This window comes from Apus apus, chromosome 8 (assembly GCF_020740795.1).
Source record: "Apus apus isolate bApuApu2 chromosome 8, bApuApu2.pri.cur, whole genome shotgun sequence".
In the NCBI taxonomy this organism is placed as follows: Eukaryota; Metazoa; Chordata; class Aves; order Apodiformes; family Apodidae; genus Apus; species Apus apus.
In genome coordinates, this window is record NC_067289.1 from 10,341,784 (window position 1) to 10,361,133 (window position 19,350).

At 38.2% G+C, this 19,350-nt stretch overlaps 1 protein-coding gene across 5 annotated transcripts in view; it reads right to left on the reverse strand.

Annotated features, from left to right (window-relative positions):
• The window catches only part of SPHKAP (SPHK1 interactor, AKAP domain containing), a 66,999-nt gene that overhangs the window by 22,507 nt on the left and 25,142 nt on the right, over positions 1 to 19,350 (reverse strand). The gene's annotated exons all lie outside the window — the stretch shown is intronic.

Sequence of the window (19,350 nt, forward strand, 5' to 3'; positions counted from 1 at the left end):
GCCCACACCTGATTCCAAATAAATTGCAGATCCAGAATTTACCAATATAAGTCAATGCTTCTTTCTCTAGTTCTATGCAAATTTCCCCTAGAAAAATAAAATGCTCTAAATTATCCCCTTCACCAACATTTTTGTGTTAGGCATCTGGGCTCCTGTTGTGTGCCTGCATTTACCCCAGGACAACACTGATTTCAGTTGATATATGCATGTACCATATGTACAGATTATAACCATCTGCAGTAACAGCCAGCACAGCAGATGGAAAGATCCAGCCAGACCTCCCATTGTAAATCAAAAAAAGCCCACTGAAAAATAAAGCTTTTTGCCCTTTTAAATAGTTTAATGGCATCTTTATATGAACTTTAAAACGTATTTTCCAGCTTTTTTACAGTTTTAGGAAAGCATTTCTCTGCCTTTCAAAAGATGTGACACTGTCATCTGTGTTTTTATGGTTGGCTAATTTTTAAGAAATAATTTTTTAAATTTCTAAGCTGTAAAGTACTAAAAATATCCTCTGGCAATATAATGTGGTAGTTACATAACATCCTAAACATGTTACTGTTAATTATACAGACAAAATTGCTTTCCTCTGAGATTTTACATGTAGGCATTTTACATATCAGGAAGTTATTACAAAGTATTAGAAAATTAGGCTCCTGGTTCACACATTGCTTGGTGCCTGCAGTGATAAGTGGTTATGAGTCTGCAGGTGCACGGAGGTGTGTCTGCTTAGGTGACCATTGATTTGGCACCAGAGTAGGAGCTCTAGAAGGTATGGGTCCTCTTCCTAGTCCTCTCGAGAGTATTCACTACAACACTGAAGGGAGGGCTGAATCCAGTTTCCAAATACACTTGTCAAACATAGATTCATTACGCTGCCAGTGCAGTCTCCTGGCGCTTTCCTGTTCTATGGGTTTTGTAGTTTTAATTATAGGCAATTTTCACATAAAATAGATTTGCACTGGTGAAAGACATTGAAGTACTAGTTTTCCTTTTTCCATTTTGCTGTTTCCTTTGAGATTAGCCCTGTTTTGAGCAGGAGGTGAAACTAGATGGCTCCTGTAATCATGAATTGTATTGTCTACAGTTCCATCCTGGCAGGCTCGGCACTACCGCTGCCTTCTAGGAAGTTCACTGTGAGGTTATTTTTCTTGGATGTACTTCACCAGAAGTGCTCTAAGAGAAAAATATTAATCTTAAAAATCTATTACTGTTTTATACTTACGTAATACAGAGTTTAAACTTTCACTAACTTGCACTGCTTGATGAACTTCTAGTAATTATCAGAGCACCTCCATCAAAACAAGGCAAAACACTACAGAATAATTCATTATTTGTAGGAGGGAAACATTGCATAGATTATGAAGCAAGAACTAAGGTCAGGGCAAATTTTGTTATCCACTATTCAATTGGGATATTTTTTTTTCCTTTGGATCAGATACAGGTTAATGTATTTAGTTTACTTCAACTAGAACCTAACCTTGTCCTAATCATAATATCTTTAAACATCAGTCCTTTTCCATACATTTCTCCTTTACACCTCACATCATGTGTTACCACAAACATCTTTTCACTTCCTAAATGTGCCTGCTCCCCATTCACACTAAGCTACTGTCTGGAAATCATGCAGAAATGTCAAGATATTGCCTTTTTTCTGGCTTAGGAGATGTTTATTTTGGGAGAAGAAAAAAAAAAATGTCAGTGGTGTTACGTAACACAAAAAGGAAAAAAAAACACAACCAAAACCAAACCAACAGCACCCTAATTCTGACTTTACATAGTGAGAGAGTCATCCACAACTTCCCTGTTGGATGCTAATACCTAATCTTGGCTTGGTAGTGCTTCCAGTGCAGAAAATCTGTTTGCTTAAGTGAGAACAATAGTTTTGGTGAAAATGTACCACTGCACTCATATCTAGAGTCTCAATACTGGCAGAAAGCAGCATGCTACATATCTAGAAAACATTTAATATTCCATCACATTGTAAATAGCAACCCTTTTACTGTGCAGATTCTTGTACATTAATAACATGGATTGGGCTCTGACCTCCAAACCTCCTTTTCATAAAATCTCTGCTAGGACAGTACCAGGCAGATTATCATCACTAAATGGCTGAACTTTGATCTTGAAGAAGCCTTTACCTTCCAGGATCATATAAAAAGCAAATGAGATTATTTTTTTCCACCCTATTTTGCATGACAATTTCTGTGACAGTAAGAGCTGTATAGTTTGAATTCTCTAGATCAATAATTTCAAGTCCTGAAATCTACTCTAGAGTCAATGTAGAAACTATGCAGACACCTCAGCATCTACTGTCTGCAAATTAAGACTATTAGTTCTTAAAATAACTACATGTAAAGAAATAATTTGTTTACAAAGCACTTAAGGATATAATGTACTACCCACACAATGTATTTTACTCATTGACAGATGGCCTTGGGGAATTGCTAAAAGCATAACACTGCTCTCTCACTTCAGAAGAGTAAAGCAATTTCAATTTTCTTCAGAGTGCTAATGCTGGCAAACAGCTGAATGACAAGCAAAGATATATATTATTGTCTTTATTTTCCTTTTGCTTTTCATTTCAGCTTGAATTAACCAAGGTTGGTAATACTTGTATTTTAATATTCCCTAGATAAAAACACACATTGATGGTAGGAAAGAAATGTTGTCTCGGAGGTATAATACTAACAACAGTAATTTGAAAAACACTTGTACTTTCCTTCAGTGTCTGTTCTGTGGTGAAGACTATTTCAGTTCTGTATTATTTTCCGCAGGTAAGTGATTGTCAAACTACTTTTTGTTTGTTTTTTTTAGGAAGTGTTAATGCCTCTCTTTGTTGTCTGTATCAATGCCTGACAGCAAGGAGAGGCTTTCTCTTTGTCCTGTGTAATACAGCTTTTGATGAGATTAAAACAAGCCGTAGCCTGTGGGTTTTTTTAAAACGGGTAATTTATTTATTTTTTTTAATTAAGGAGAAAATCTGTTTGTTTTCCAGTCTTCTATGTCAGAATAGTAACTCAGCAGAGATGGTTGAAGGCTGGGCTCATCCTGCCACAACAGCAGTATCTACTTGCACAGTGCTAGGAGCTGCCAGCAGCTTTTGAGAAGAGAAACAGTTTTGAGATGCTTTGTCTCTTTTCTCCCATGAAACATGAGTTCTTCCAGCTTCTTCTTAGTGAAGAGGTTGAACTGAAAATCCATTATATTCCTCCCCATCACTGGGATGATAGCTCTCCCTTGCACCTGACTGATATAGTTACTCTTGTGAGTGAAGTGAGAGCTTTAGTTTGGTGTTCTGTGCTGCAAAGGACTGTGATCAATACCTAAAGTGTTGCAGGATCCTCATAAGATCCAAATACATATAAGTCATATACCATCTTTCCAAATAAATTTCAAAATCTGTTTTTAAAGAATGGAATTTAAAATGAAGAGACAAGACTTGAAAATTAGAAAAAAAAAAAAATATATGGAGAGCTTGTGTAACCTTAATTTTACCTCCTGTGCCCACATGTATGCAATGTGGGATCTCTCTCTGATTCAATGAACAGAAGACTGCAAAAAGGTGCAGAATTATGAAAAAGCAAAGAAACGTGCACCTGCCATTTTCTAACATTAGAATTTATGATTTTGGAACACAAAGGACACACACATGGTTTCTTTGCTTCTAATCAATGTCATTTGGTGGATTATGGCCACACAGTTAAAGACAGAATCAAAATGCCAAAATGGTGGCAAGACAACATTCAGGTGGCACAAACCACTCCATCACTGTCACTCCACCACTGTATCCATGCAGCTGATCCTCATTGTCACCTCTGGCCTGGGTGCACTAACAGACTGTGATTGCTGCCACATACCTCAGCATAAGCTAAACTTTTGTGTATGTATTTGGATTTGCAGGGGAATTATGAAAAACTTACTGTGTTCTGTGCCATCCTGGTTGGTATGTCAGTATGTAAATGCTGTCTGGAAACTGAGCTTATAAGGTCTTTACACCCCAGGTCTGTGTTTCTCTGCTTTCTCCATCCTCTCTCCTGTATTCTGTCACAACACCAAATCTACTTATATATACAAGATGCCAATTCAGACAGCCCAGGAAATAAGTGGTTTGGGAGTGCATTGCATTCTGCCCATAAAACTCATGTTTAATTTCTTAAAAACAGAAGTGAAAAAGATAATTAACTCCAGGAGAGTTTGCAGGAGAAAAAAAATCTGAGCAGACAGTTCCTGGGTGCAAAGGAAAAACATAGTTAAATGCCTAAGCCTGAGGATGGGTGGGATACAGCCGTGCAGCTTGGGAAGGCTGTGACTGCTGAGCCCAAGACTGATGGTAGTTTTTTATACAAAGCCAGCTGAAGCACTGATGAGAATGCAGTCCTCAAGGGCAAAGAACTAGAGCAGCAGCTGTATCTCCACTGCAGGAAAGGCAAATTCAAACTGTGCTCTTCTGTGCACTCTAAGCTTTCCCTGATGACACTTGGTATTATTTTGTTCATTTTAAATGTTAGCATCTGTACAGGAGTCCAGAGATGGGAGCAGGAAGGTTGCTGTATGTCAGGGACACCCCTGTCTCTTCTCTGTTATGGTTTGGGTGATGCAAGTGTGAAACTCTCATAATGTGCCATAAATTAGCAGATATCTGACTGTGTTTGTTTGTATCTTTCCTTGCTCCTTGTGCCCAGTGTGAGTAAAATGCATCTTGCATTAATGCAGTGATGTTCTGATTATTTAGCCTTATCCTTTGAGAAATGGTTGGTGTTTATTTCCACGTTGTTTCTCCTCTATATTTTGGGCAGGTATTGTTTGTTCTCGGGATGTGTATTGTTTCTTATACAGCTGAACATTTTATCCCTTTTCAAAATATAGAACCGTGAAGATACAGTTAATGAAGAGGGTTCTGAAATTTTACAGCAAAAAAAGATTGCTATGACAGTGGTTTTTTAAGGATTTAATGGAGTGTCTGACCTCATTCCTTTCTGCTCTCAGCATTAACTCTGTGATGGGATGGCAGTTCTGGAATTCTGAGCCCTATTCTCATCCTAACTTCACCTATGCAAAAGTAAAAAAATACACAGTTGCTCTAAACTTCTATGAGACCAAAGTCAGTGTCTCCTGGCTTTAGAAAGATACTTTAGATCACTGTAACTTCCCTACAGCACAATAACTAAATACAGCTACTCCAAGGCGTCACTCACTGGAATGCTAAGTGTCTATTCCATAGAACGTACAGCTGCATGTCATGTTCCCTTAGGAGCTGAAGTCGGTGAAAGCCCTAGAAAAAAGTAGTTTGCTCCATGCATCTGAGACAAAGAAAACTGTAACCCAGAGAAAATATCAAAGGAGTGGCAAGGTGCTCTATTTTGTCCAGAAATTTTTTCTGAGCTTTGTATCTTTGAAAACTACCAACAACATTCACATATTTTGACTTGTATTAGAATGGCATAAAATGCTTTTCCAGCAGATTCTAGCAATGCAGCCATCTGGTTTTTCTGCCTGTGTGACAAGACCATTTGTTTTGATGGTTATCAAAATGCTGATCTGCAAAGCTCCCAAAAAGAACCTTGCATTTATTTTCACTTTAATTATTTATACTAATGTGAAGGTTAAATAAAAACTCTTGGACTTCTTGTGGTATATACATACATATGTATATAAATGTTTATATATAGCCTGTCTGTAAGGACCCCTAATTATTAACCTCTCTTGCAACTTCTTGAGTCTTATAATCCAAATAGTTTCAAGTATCATTTATTTATCTTTTTTAGCAAGACGAAATAGCTGTAAAATTATGATTTCTAAATAACTGTTCTAAGATGTCACATGAGATTACCCCTTAGCTAATAATTAACACAAACTATCTCATAACTTTGGAGATCCCAGGAATTTTTTCAGCTTCTAGGCTTGGTAAGACTTGCATGAAAGGAGGCTGCTTGTGTGAACTCTCAGGGAAGCTTGTGGCTTTGATCTTTTCACCACAATTATTTATTATAAGTTTCAAAATGACACCTGAGGCCAATAGGTCTGCACCTGTCAGTATAATTTGTACTCTTGAATTCTGATTCTGGTGCTGAAAAGCTGTTATCAGGTTTTCATTATGAAAACTTGGAGAACAGAAATCTTCCTACATTGTAGCTTCAGAAATTAGAGGTCTTGGGCAGATTCATTGCATTTGATGAGAAACTTGTTAACAACTCAGTTCACTACCCCAGTGAATATGCACATGCCATGTGTAAAACTTTCTTCAGAGAAATGACTCTGCATCCATCAAGGCCAAAAACAACATCCAGCCTAATGTTTCTACCGTTTGCTTGTCTCTCTTTACCATTTAAAATTTTGTTTTTCCATCGTTATTTTAATTTACAGACTGAGGTCAAAAGTAGTTCTTGCTGCAAAATGAAGAGAAAGAATTACTACTTGTGCAAGACTACAAAGTTAAGATACATTTCTGTAAAACCTTATGTGCCTACATTAGTCTTCTTAAATTACTTTTTTTTGCTAGGCCTTGTGCTTATTTTCTTTCTGTGTCCATTTAAATGTCAAGTAGAATCTCAGAGGACTAGATAATATAACTGTGACAGTTAACAAAGCTGCAAAATCTGATTTTTCAGCCAGTCCAAATAAAACAATGATAAATATAAACCAATAAACCATAATTGATACCATCATTTAACTTTGTTTAAGTCAATCATGTCTTTTTCCATTTCCCGTATTTGAAAACTGTTGGGGAAATTACGGTTCTGTCAGACCATTGCAGGGGATGTTATTTTCAAGGAGGGTTTTCTCCTGAGCAAAAGAATAAGTATGAACCTGAGGCCAGTTTGTGGGTTTCATGGAAACCAGTCCTGCTCCTTCCCCTTTTCCTGCATCCTTTCATCTCCTGCTCAGCAGGGCAGGCTGATGCCTGCTTCCCAAATATCAGCACAGTCTGTAACAACATGTCAGTAACCAGGCTCCTCCAGAAAGACAAAGATACAACTTCGTACTTCCAAAATTTAGACTCTTCTAGGGAAAAGATTTCATTGAAATTGTTGAAACTTTCAGTTGTCAAAATGCCATGAAGTTTTAACTGTTGTGACTATAGGCCAGACTCTGCTAAATAACTGCACCGAAGAACATAAAATATTTAATGGTTTGGAAAAATGGGCTATTTAACTATGAAACTGAGGGGAAAGATTGATTCCCTGCAGCCCTGTATTCCTATTGTCCTAGCAGTCTCTGCTCCAGTCAGGTTCAGTAAGACAAGAAATGTAACTGCCTGTAGTCTACAAAGCCAAAGAAATTCTTTAACCTCACAAGCAACTGAAGCAGGGAATTATTATTTACAATGTTGGATGTATGGAGAACATTGATAGTGCATTACTAAATGTATGTTGAGATTTGTGGGACAGTTTAGTATTTGCCTACTAATTTTTAACACACCTATATAGTTCATTTGGGACAGTGCTGCTCTAAAATACTATACAAATCAATTATTTTTTCCCAGAGACATTTGTATGTCATGTAGAAGCAAAAAGAGTAGATTAACAAGTTGTAAGTACTTAAATCCATTCTGGTTATCTGTGCATGTTAAACAGTTCTATGCTGCTCTACTGGCATTTTTAGTGCTTGAGAAAGATGAGGAAATAAGTGCTGCTAAGCCTATTTTAAAAATGCAAATGATTTTGCTAAACAAAGATGTCAAGTGAAAATATTCCATAGCAGTTACTATGAGAGAATGATTGGACTCCGGTTTCACATGCTCCAGGTCTCTGGGGTGTATGAATGAGCAGGTACTACCAAAGCATATCTATCAGCTGGAGAGAAGTAAATTGTGCATCATAAAACTAGATACAAGCTGTTAGATCAGAAGCTAAAGCAGCTATAAATGGAAACGTGTATTAGTTTATTGTTGTTTGGTTTGTTTGGTTTTTTTTAACTGAGCAAGATAGTTCTTTCTTACTTGCCTCTACTACTCAATAGTGGTTATCTCTTCATTATGATAACAAATGTGGGTTTTTTCCCCTCTTCTGTAGTATAGTGTTAGTCTGCATAATAGTTTAGACTGTTTCTCATTTTCATACCAATTTGTTCTTTTGATATTTTTCCACATAAAACAAACCCTTAGCAACTAGCTGCTGGTTTCCACTGCAACTCAGAAGATAACATACTCTGTGCTAAACACTCAGTTCTCAACACATGGTATAACTTTTAAATTCAGCAATTCTTAATCTTTAAATACAACCTTTAATCTAGTAACGTACATTAGTTCGGTTACATAAAGCCCAATGAAGATAAGACAAACTGCTAGGAAAGGAGTAACACGAAAGCAGAAAACCAGAAATGTCAGTGCCAAGCTCATCAGAGCAGAGGATTAACCCAGAACAGCAGTGATGCCCTCTGCTTTGTGTACCCCCTCTTAGCAGTATGTTTCAAAGAAAAGGCTGATTGCCCAGCTCCACCAGCTCACTGGGGGCTTTGTTCCTGCTGTGGCTCACCAATCTTTCCTTTAATCATTTCTGAATAAAGTTCTATAATAACGATAACATATGGTTGCCAGCAGCTTCAGACATTTTAAGCTAAATCTGTAGAAACTGACCTCTGTTTCTGCTGAAGGAGACTTGCATAGCATCTGTCTGGTCATACATGCTTTACAAATTCCAGGGCAGCTCTGCCCCAGCTGTTGGGTTATAAATAGGTAGAACTCTGAAGCAGAAAGATTACCTGAGAAAGAAGAAATATTACATGTTCTTGTACTTATGAAGTGGTCTGGAAAACAGCTGATGTTCTGATTGGCTTGAGTGTGTGCCGGGATCAGAAAAGGCCACTTACATGCGTATTAACATTTCAAGGTTAACTTTTCAACATCTTGAGGTGTAAGCTCTGCCGGCCCCTTCCATTAGGTAGAGGTTTATGAAGATGTGGCTTTGTCTTGTTTCTCTGTTATATAAGCAATGTTTGAGTTCACACTCAGCTGGGGCACTTAGAATCTCCCAGTTTCATCTATGATAATCATAAAACCTGTAGGAACTTTTACCTCGAGACCTCTGGCCTATCGTCAAATTAGATAAATATCACCCAGCAAGTTTGACAGTGACTACAGATTGTCACAGGGAGACCTTGACCACTTGTACTCATAAACTATGTCTTGACTGGAAAGGAAGATCTAATCTCTAGCACTCAGGGTGGTAGTTTTTTGTGGTGTGGCATGTCAAGCACTTCAGGTCCCAGATCCTGCTGGTGAGGCAAAATACCAGTTCTTCTCCCACTGTCAGCACTGGTGGTAACACAGTCTGTCTCCTTATCAAAGATACCCACCCTTCAGCCTTCTTTTTTCTTCTCGCCTGCCTCCCACAGACCATCAGGGCTTAAAATTTTGGCTTGAAAAAAAACTGAAGCCCAGTGCTCAGCTTCGGCTGATGAGAGTCTGTTGCTGTGGGAGGTCATTTGACATGGCTCCTTCAAGACACCGGACTCCACTATCTTTTCATTTAAGCCCCTCAGTGCACTGGGGGAAGTTCTGTTGCCAAATGTGTCCCTGAAAGGAGTGAGCCTGTAGGTCCATCTGCTGGAGCATAAGTAGGGGTTTACTTTGGTGCTGCCCTCTTTTTCTCTCTGCCTATTTTTAGAGGACTGCTTTGTGTTAGCATCCATAAAAATAAGTGTCTTCTATGATACCACCATCTCAGATCCCACAATTTTTTTGAAAATGAAATAATGAATCACCATGCCTCCCATATTCGCAGGATGTGTCATTCACTCACATTAAAAAGATTCTTCAAGTCAGTTAATTTGACATCTTAAATACATGCTCTCAAAACCCTAAATGGCACTGTGTAACTAGAAAGAAAGCCTTAACTGAACTTTGAAACTTCCTTTTTCCCCCACTTCTCCTTCATTTATTCTTCCCTCAAGTTGAATTTGCTCTTTCATTGCTCTCAGTTGAAGTTATTTCTGTTGGTGAACAGGCAACCAGAAACCATAATTATGCTTATTTACTGAGGCTGTAATCCTAGATATTTTTTTGATTAAAAAAAAAATAAATCAATTAAAACTAATTCAACTACTGTATCAATCTATTTAAATGCACATACGTCCACAGCTGCTTTGGACCATTTTGCCTAATTTCATGTATTTTTTGATGGATTTAGGTCTTGCCCCAGTTGAAGTCTGATCTGTTGATTTCCAGAATCCAATATAAAATTGTAAAGATAAATAATTTTCTCTCACAGTGTTCTTTAAGCACTTTTCAGAGGGGGGAAAAAAAAAACAAACAAAAAAGCCAAGGATTTGGGTGGGAGGTATGGCTCTGGAAGGACTTCTGCCCGGCTATGCTGTTTAAGATGTAAGCTGGGGAATTCTTTGAACTGTTCATCTGAGTGAAACATCTTCTGCAGGACTCTGGAGGAGGTGGCCACATCATCAGAATTATCAAAACCATCCCTAATTCCTGTGTGTCAGGCAGAAGTACCTGTACTTCTGCACAGTCCCCCATTCTCACATGCTCTGTATTCCTGGAGCCAGGCTAGGCAGCTGCTGGAATAATGCATCTTTTTCTACTAAGTTAAATAGCAGCAGACAGAAATAAAGATATTTCAGTCTATGAGTCAGTTGGATTATTAGCTGCAGCATTACCATTTTTAAATTCTGCAGCTTAAAAAAAAAAAGTTATTCATTCCACATAATTATTTGTCCATGTGGCTGGAGAAAAAAAAAAAAAATCTGAATATTACTTTTGCGAGTTTAGAACAACCCCACTAAATAAAGCATGAATATCCTAGCTTTCAGTTTCTCATATTTGAAATTACAAAACTGGAAATGAAAACATGGTCTGAACTTTCTTTCCCTATACAAGCTTCTACCAGGACAACATCTACTTTCTTCATGGCCCTCTTAAACCTTTAGGTCCAAAGCGGTGGTGTAAATGGGATTGTGAGGCTCCCTGACATGCTTTCTGTGGCATCATTCCTAAATTGGGCACATATTACAGAAAGGGGTCTGGAAGTTCCTGCAGTGATTATTACAGTCAGAGTTTTCATAGGTCTCATTTTCTTTGCAGAATAGCAAAGACGTGAGATCCTAGCATCCAGTTGAGGACTGGGTTAATCGTTTTGGAAAAGGAGCTAGAAACCTCAGTATCAACCAGTTTCCTTCAATACTATCAGAAGTGGTATTTTAGGTAATTTCAGTAACACTGTGGTGTGATTCCTGATTGTTCTCTAACTTATGCTGATACTTTGAGAAGGTAAGTATATCTACAAAACAGAAATCCCTATCCCTGCTTTTCCTTATGCCTGGTTTTCTTAGCGTAGCTAGGTGAAACACTGGACCGGAATTCAGTGGAAGCTAGATTTCATGCTCTGAATGCTAAGAGCACATAGCTACACAAAAGAACTTCCAACACTAGAACGTTCTTCAGGCTCACACACTGTCATTGTGTGTGTGTTTATCTGTGTAATAAACAACTGCTCAGTTTACTCAACAGAAGCTCTGGTGCTGCAGCCAGCAGCAGACTGAACTGGAGCAGAGGCAATTAGACACGCTGCCTTGGGGAGACTGTCTTTGCACTCAGGCCCACTCACAAATTTCTCAGCTATTTAAAGATAAAACGGTGCAGTCACACACACCCTAATGAAGAGGAAATGAGGATTATCTGAAGTAGGAATGTGTGCGCATGGCTTTTTTGTGCATACAGTTTCATAATGTTTAATGTGTGATCTTCATTCAGCTTCTTTCTGGTCTTATACTATGCTGCTTAAAATGCTTAAATGCAGAGCAGTGAGGCTTGTGACACCTACATTATAAAGCGTGTAAAGGAAAAGACACTTTCCTATGGTTTCTGGGAGACAGAGAGATCCTGACTGTTCATAAAGAGCTTAAATTTGTTGAGTTTCAGGAAATATTCTATAGAATGTTCTCCCACTCTTTGAATATTTGCGTGTCTGTGTGTTGTCACAATAATTTAGCCTCCTGTTGCTCCACCTCTGAGTAGCTTTGGGAAGCAGGAAGGATTTTGTTTTCTGCTTTACTACTGAATTCATGTGCTGTCATGGGATGGAGAACACAACTGGATAGTTCCCAAGTGTTTCCCTTCCCTGAGCACAGAGATAAATGCCTGTTTAAGACGAATGTGTTATAAGCATTGACATCTCCTTTTTGTAGAGATCTGAGATATTTAATAAGAAATCAGGAAACTGAAAGTTACCAGCAGTTAATGTTATATTGCAGTTACTTGCTTTTAGATTACAATTTCCTTTCCCCCACTGAAAACACTCTGGTGACTTATTTTCCCTGTAATTGGCTCCCATCACTTCTTTTTGGAGTCATTAACAGTTATAACTAACAGGCATAGCTTAGCTCAACTTTTTGATAGAAGACTGGTGTAAGAGCTGTAGCACCTTCCCTCACACGTGGTAGAATTTGATCCTCTATATTGAAATGGTTAAAGAGGATCTTGAGTTGGAATTTGTCTTATGGGGAGTCTGGAATAGCCTGATAGTGAGTCAGATTAAAAAGCGCCTTTTGGAAGACAGCTAATTATCTATTAACATTTGGATGCAATGTTTGTCTCACATTAATTTCCATGCTTGCCAAAATGATTCTGGCAGAGGAACCAGCTGTGTAATGTAGAAATAAATATATTAGTTTGGAAGTTCTAGGAATGCCACATAGCTGCTTGCAGAAGGATGTACACAGATGGGAGTGCAGGCAGCAGCATTACACATGTAGGAGAATTGACAAGTGATAACTCCAGAGTATGGAGAAGCTCAGGCACATTGTGTGCACTGTTATCTAAATAAATCAAAAGGCTTCATGGCAGATATCCCAAAGTTACATACTGGTATCTTCCTAATCTCACCAATATGAGATCAGGTTACTGCAAAACATCAGAAAATCTGTCCTTGTCAAAGTGGGACCATGGCACTCTATTGATAATTTCTCTGCCTAGAACTTCAACAGGATGCAAGGCAGATTGGGAAAACAACTTGAAGCCAGGGCTGGGCCTTCTCTCTATTGTACAGTCCTTTGCAAGATCAGAGAGTGACAATTACCCTCTCTAGCTGTGAGTGGAGAAAGTTTATTTTCCCCTTCTTGCCCTATATTTTCATTAAAACAACCACAAAAATCACATTACTCCTCTCAGATTCTATTCAAAAATCACTCCCATGAGCTGCACAACTGCAATCTAATGTGCAGATGTGGTTTCCAGCTGCTCTCCTTGCAAGCCCTAACAGTGTTTCCAAAAGCAGACAACTCAGCATATCCTATATTCTGTGAGTCACTCCAGTTCACCTAAATAAGGTCCTGATGTGACTTTTCCTGTGTCTCCCCAGCCCAGCCACAATTCTTTTTTTAGGTACTCAATGTATGTTGTCAGAAGGATGTGTTATACTGCTCTCCCTTCCCAGCATTTTTATCAGTAATGTACCTGAAATTTAGTCCCCATTACTCTTCAGAAAGTGCATAAGAACTGGTGGATTTATGGGTCTTGATATTTTAGAGATGGTCCCTATTTTAATGTCTGGACTGCATTAATGAGTGATCCCAAGTTATCTCTTCATAAGACATTGCTTCAAAATCAGCTGCAAATATTTTCTTCCCATTAAGGCTTATTCCTTTGGGTTTGATGTAATTAATTGTCACTTATGACTTAAAGAAAATATGCCAATAAGCATTTGTGCCACAGGCACCATCTGCTTTCTCTGAAGCCTTGTGTACTTAAGGTTTAACAAATTTCTATAAGCCTCACACTGTGATTCATGGTAGAGGGAGCCCATGGTTATAACAGCCATAACCAGTTACAGATGTCCACTCTGGAGAGAAAGCAGACCAGGGAGGCACTGAGAATATGACAGTGTGAAATGCTGAAGTGGATACAGCTGCAATACCACGCTTCATCCTCCTGCTGTTTGTTTGTAGCTTTGTCAGAGTAAGGGTTTGTGAGTGTACCTTTGTGAATAAGGCTGAGTATCTAGTTCTCTTAAATACAGATAGGAAAACATGGCTGTATGAGAGTATCACAGAGGGACAGGAAAAAAGACGGCACATCTATGCGGAAGATTAAGGAGTGTCCAAATCTGAAGATACAAGGAAAGAGAAGAAAATCTGTTGCTCGTCTTCCCTGATCCAAAATTCATGAGGCAATTTTTTGCTGCTGTATGAAATACATGTGTGGTACAGAAAATATGGCAACATAACGCTTTAAGGGCATATTTAATTTCTGCCTCAACATTAGCTCATATGTGAAGATATATTTTTCAGCTTTTTTTCTTGTACATACTTGGGTATGTACAAGACCAAAAAGAGAAACATATTTTACAGATTATGCCAGTAATACTTCCAGTGGTCTTTCAAACTAGTGCTCAATCTGCCTGCACTGGGCTCTGTAAGACAGATTGGTTGGTGAAGAGGAGGGTTTCTTGTTTCTCTGCACAAGCGAGAGAAGGGCTCTCTGGAAGGTACAATTTTTTACCACAGCAGCAGGAACACCCACTCATTCCTGAGAAAGGACTAAGACTCAATGGCACAATTAAGCCTGCAGCTGTTGATTCCTGCTCTTTGTCAGGATATAATTAAGGTATCATCAAGCTGAATAGGAAGGATGGGACTGAAAACTAAAAATACCTCTAGTAATTATGGCTTAGATCTGGAAAGTAATGGATGGATTTTGATTTCTGAAAGAGACAATGCTGTTCTTGAAGATGGCTGAGTAATTACTGAGTGAAAGGTAAAATAAATGCTCTTGTAATCCCCTGTCTACATGGCATACTCCTGAGGGTGTGCATGCAACCTCATGAGGGAGGGCAAACATCTCAGTATGTAGGTCTATTTTATGCAGACAAATAGGGCTTTGCTATGTTTACTAGGAAATGTAAATCTGCATTCAAACACAATAAACCAGAACAGTTATTTCAGCTATGTATGGTCACTATTCAGGAATTCACATATGATTTTGATTTTTAAAAACTCAATGAACAAAAGTCCTCCTTTGAAATTCCAGATAGCACTTCCATACTTGGGTGTATAAAAAGCCTTGTTGACAACTGCCAATCTTGGGAAGAAACATCTGAACTCTTGTAAAAGTAGATCTCCACCCTTCAGTAAGTGCATACTTTGATTCTTTGGAGACTCTGAAGAACGTACTGGAGATAAGGGCCCCAGTAAAGAGATACATAATGTCCTGGTGCTTAGATTTTAATACCCTGATCCAGTGTCTGTACTGTGGTTAGCAAGTTAACGTGGAAGTAGTTCTAGCATTGAAGACTGATGTGAATTATGTTTGATATTTGTACCCAAACATCTAAAGATATGTAGTATTAAATTTTTAAAAAGACTTGGGTAAAAAAAAATGAATGAAAACCACTCATAATCTACTTTAATTCAACTGAAAGCTGCTCTTTTTCTTCCCCCTCAAAATATACCTTGCCAAGGATTTTCCCTTTCTGCATATGTTTGAATTAATTTGTAGAAGCCATTTCCTGGATTTTTTTTGTTCCATCACTTGAGTGAGCACTGGCATTTATCCTGCAATATGATGAGACAATTCAAGGAAGAGCTGGCCATAAAAACTAATGTCTTAATTTCATAGTTACTTTTCTCTCTGAACCAATTTAGTGCACGTTTGTACAAAAGCCAGGCAGTAAAAAAGATGAAACAGCTGCTGGAGAAGGAGGTGAGGCCACAGTAGCCCTGATTTTACCAGCTCAAATTAGCACATAATGGCATCCTTGATTTCCTCCTGAGTCTGTTTAAAAGCTTGATGTCTAAACTGCAATGAAACTGACAATGCCTAGGTACCTGTTTAGGACAGAGAAGCTATGCAGTAGCAAGGTAAGCAGCTAGTTCTGAAAATCCAGCTGCTATGATGGCAAAATGACATTTGTCATTGTATCAGTAAACAGAAAGATCACAGACAATGTGATCCATGATTACATCACCTGTTTTCTTTCTTAACAATCTGCTTTATTTCTCACCAAGGCAGCAGTCTTCCCACCCTTCAGTAATATAAGCATTGTTTCATTTCCTTGAGATGCTAATATTTGTCTCCTTGACCGGGTGTGTTCTCCTGTATTCAACTAACCAATGACCCCAAGCTGCAATTCTTCCTCATCCTGTGCTGCAGATGGATAAGGGTTCTTCCATGTGGCCTAAGCTGCCCCAGTTGCTGGTTACTGTCTTCACCATCTCCACGTCCCTAGTCAATTTGTCCTTCACTCTCCTGGGTGCTACCACCACCACTCATCGGACCACTTGGAGAAAAAGTGCAAATAGCAGAGGGACAGAAAAAAGCAGCCAGCTACTAAAGGAGGGGATACTTTAACAAGGCTGAATATGACCAAAGTTTGGGCTGCTGTCCTTCCCCTTTCCCTGTACTCTGGCCATATGTTCCTGCTGCTCCTCTGTGGTGGATCTAACCAGTATACAACTGCATATGTTTGTGCCTATAGCCTAGATTACAGGCATATTTGTATGGACTGCTCTGCTGTGACCATTTATGCTGTTACAAAGTAGGAGTACTAGCAAGCTGAAAAGCTGCTGGACTATTTAAAGAATATTTCAAATCTTTAAACCTTTATAGAGAACTCACCAAGACACTGCTAAGCTAGCAGAAAAATGGAGAACAAACACCTCATCTCATTATTATTTCTGCCTAAGGTTTCTATTGTTCATCCTTGCAAATAACCAGAAGCATTGGATTAAATAGGGACACAGCAGCATTTCTATTATGGTGAGGTGACAGAATTTGAAATAGTTTTCAGAGCTCAGGAAAAGATTTCCAACTTAAGGAAATAGGAAATATTGTTTCTTTAACATTTATTCTTTTCATATCACAATTGCTACATTTTCATTAGCCAGTTGGAAAATGAATGGACTATTAAATGTACCAAAACTCCTGTTCTGATTTTAAAAATTCTCTCTTTGAAAAAGAGGTTAGCAATTACTGAGTTCAGTGTTTAGTGTTTTATTAAATCAATGTTGATATACTTGGTGAGCATATGTAGGACAGCCACAAGTTTATTTTTTCTTGTACAAACTGTGCTAATCTGTAATGAGACATGATGAATGTGACATTTATGAAAGCAATGTTCATATGGGCTTTTGTTGCATTTACAGTTACAGTAAGATTAGGCCCCTTATAATTAAACATGAACTCTTCCAAATGAAAGCTGAATGCTATAACTAAATGTATTACCAGCTATCTTTGGGAAAAGCAACCATTAATGATATAGGACATCTGGGAATTCTTTTCCCTTCTGCAAACCTAACGACAACTTTAAAACATCTCTGGCACCGCTGGGCACACAAATTTATAAAATCTCCCACATGAAAGAGAAATCAGAACATATTTTCTAATGGCAGTTTGGTTTTCTAGCAAACTGAGAAGCTGGTGAAACTATTCCATGTTCATATCCTTCTTCCTCCCTCATTCCTGCAACTTCTGCTCATTTAGTGTCAGTCATTGAAAAGCACTCAGGGTGAAATGCTTTGCGTGTTCTGAGTATGATACTGAAATAATACTTAATCCTCGCACAGCGGTTAAATATTCCCTGGTTTGCTCATGTACTGTGACCAGCCAAATGAAATACTTACCTAAGGTGGCGAGACTAATTATGAAAAAAACATATATGTGCTTACATTCTGATGCTCATATCAAGTTTGATGATTAATGTAAAAGTTTTCTGGTCTACTACTTGTATTTACATTAGTTGCATAATTTATTAGGCACAAAACTGAAACTTTGTACTGCACTAACACTCAGAATAAATTAGCCAGGAACATGAGAAAACCTTGCAGAAAAAGATCAAGAACTAAGCTTCCAGGCCACCAACTACCCTTCTATTTGATGTGAAGAGCAATGTTCCAAAATTATATTTAAGTTCTTGGCTTCTAAATTAATGCTCTCCTTATATATTTTAATTTATCTTAATATATCATTGTACATCCCACTTCAATGTTGTTAATACAAAATTCTTTCAATACAATCTCTCTTCTTCCATAGTGATAACTGTAAACTGCAGAATCAACTAGGTGCTAAAATTCTTCTTTGAAAATTGCAAAACTTTTTGTATGTGTAGAGCTGGCAGAAAGCCATACAGGGGAAACTGACTTTTAAAGGCACACTCTGCATGGAGGCAGTGGGAGAAGAAGACTCAGCAGACCTTGTTCCAAAGCATGTCCTACTATTCTCTCCATGTAAGAAAGAGGTCAGTCAGGATCTTGTAGTTTAGGTGGCATGAGGAACAGTGGGGCAGGTCTGTGGAAGTGTCACAGAGCACCTTTGCCCACCCTCTGCCTACAAGCAGAACTACATCATCACAATGTAGTAGCACAACCTGTTTTCTTAGGAAAGAGCTTTGTCTTGCTTGTCTTTCCTTTGCCAAAGAGGGGATTAAATGGAAATTATAATCTTTCATAACTTTGCCAGGGAAAACTGGGGGCATTCAGCACATGTGGGATTTGTGTCTGTGACTTATTGAAACCACTTATCTCAGAATCTCCTTTCAGGATTGTAATGAAAAGTAATTTCAGTACTTCTGCCTCTTCTCTCATATCTGCAGCACAGTACAAGTAATGTTTATTTTACCTACAAGGTGACTGTCCAGGACTAGATAAAACTTGATCTGCGCTTTCAAATATGTATCAAGCAGCTATACTGGGTATTTTTAAGTCAAATCTGAGTATAGTCTTGCTTTCACAAGCTACCTTTTCTCAGTAGCTCCATACTATCAGAGACAGATATAATTTCCTATCAGATTCAAAGAAACATGAAGCATAAAGTCGAAGCTCAACATACCAAAAAGCAAGTAATTTTTCACTTCAATACTTCTAATAATTATTTTTATTTTTGAGTAATCATTTCCTCTGAGAAAAGGAGCCTTTTTTTAGGATATAAAATACTAAAAAGTAAAATCAAGTGAATGGGCTTTGTGGTTTTTTTTTCATTAAAATCAATCCTCTCCTATTTCAAAGAAGGATACCACTGATTACCTGTCCGATGAACCTGTTCTGGTTAGAATGTATTCAGAACACTGTTCAAGTGACAGCATTTCAGCTGCAATTGAAATTCCTAATACCATGACCCTTTTGCTTGGGAGAATACATGCAGGATGCTCGAATAACAAGGAACTGCTTTCTGTCTAGTTTTGGGAGTCTAGGAAATTAGTAACACTAAATATTAATCCTTAGTATCCCCTTCCTTTTTTTCACCCATCATTATCCAAAACAGACACATTAGTTCTTTAGTTTCTCACCTTACATCTGGCTCACTGGGGCCAGGAAGGAGTAATCAAATGGGACTCTGAGTAAGGATCTGCTCTCCTGAGTCTTTCATCAAATACAAAACTATTACAGTTGTATCAATGTACTTCC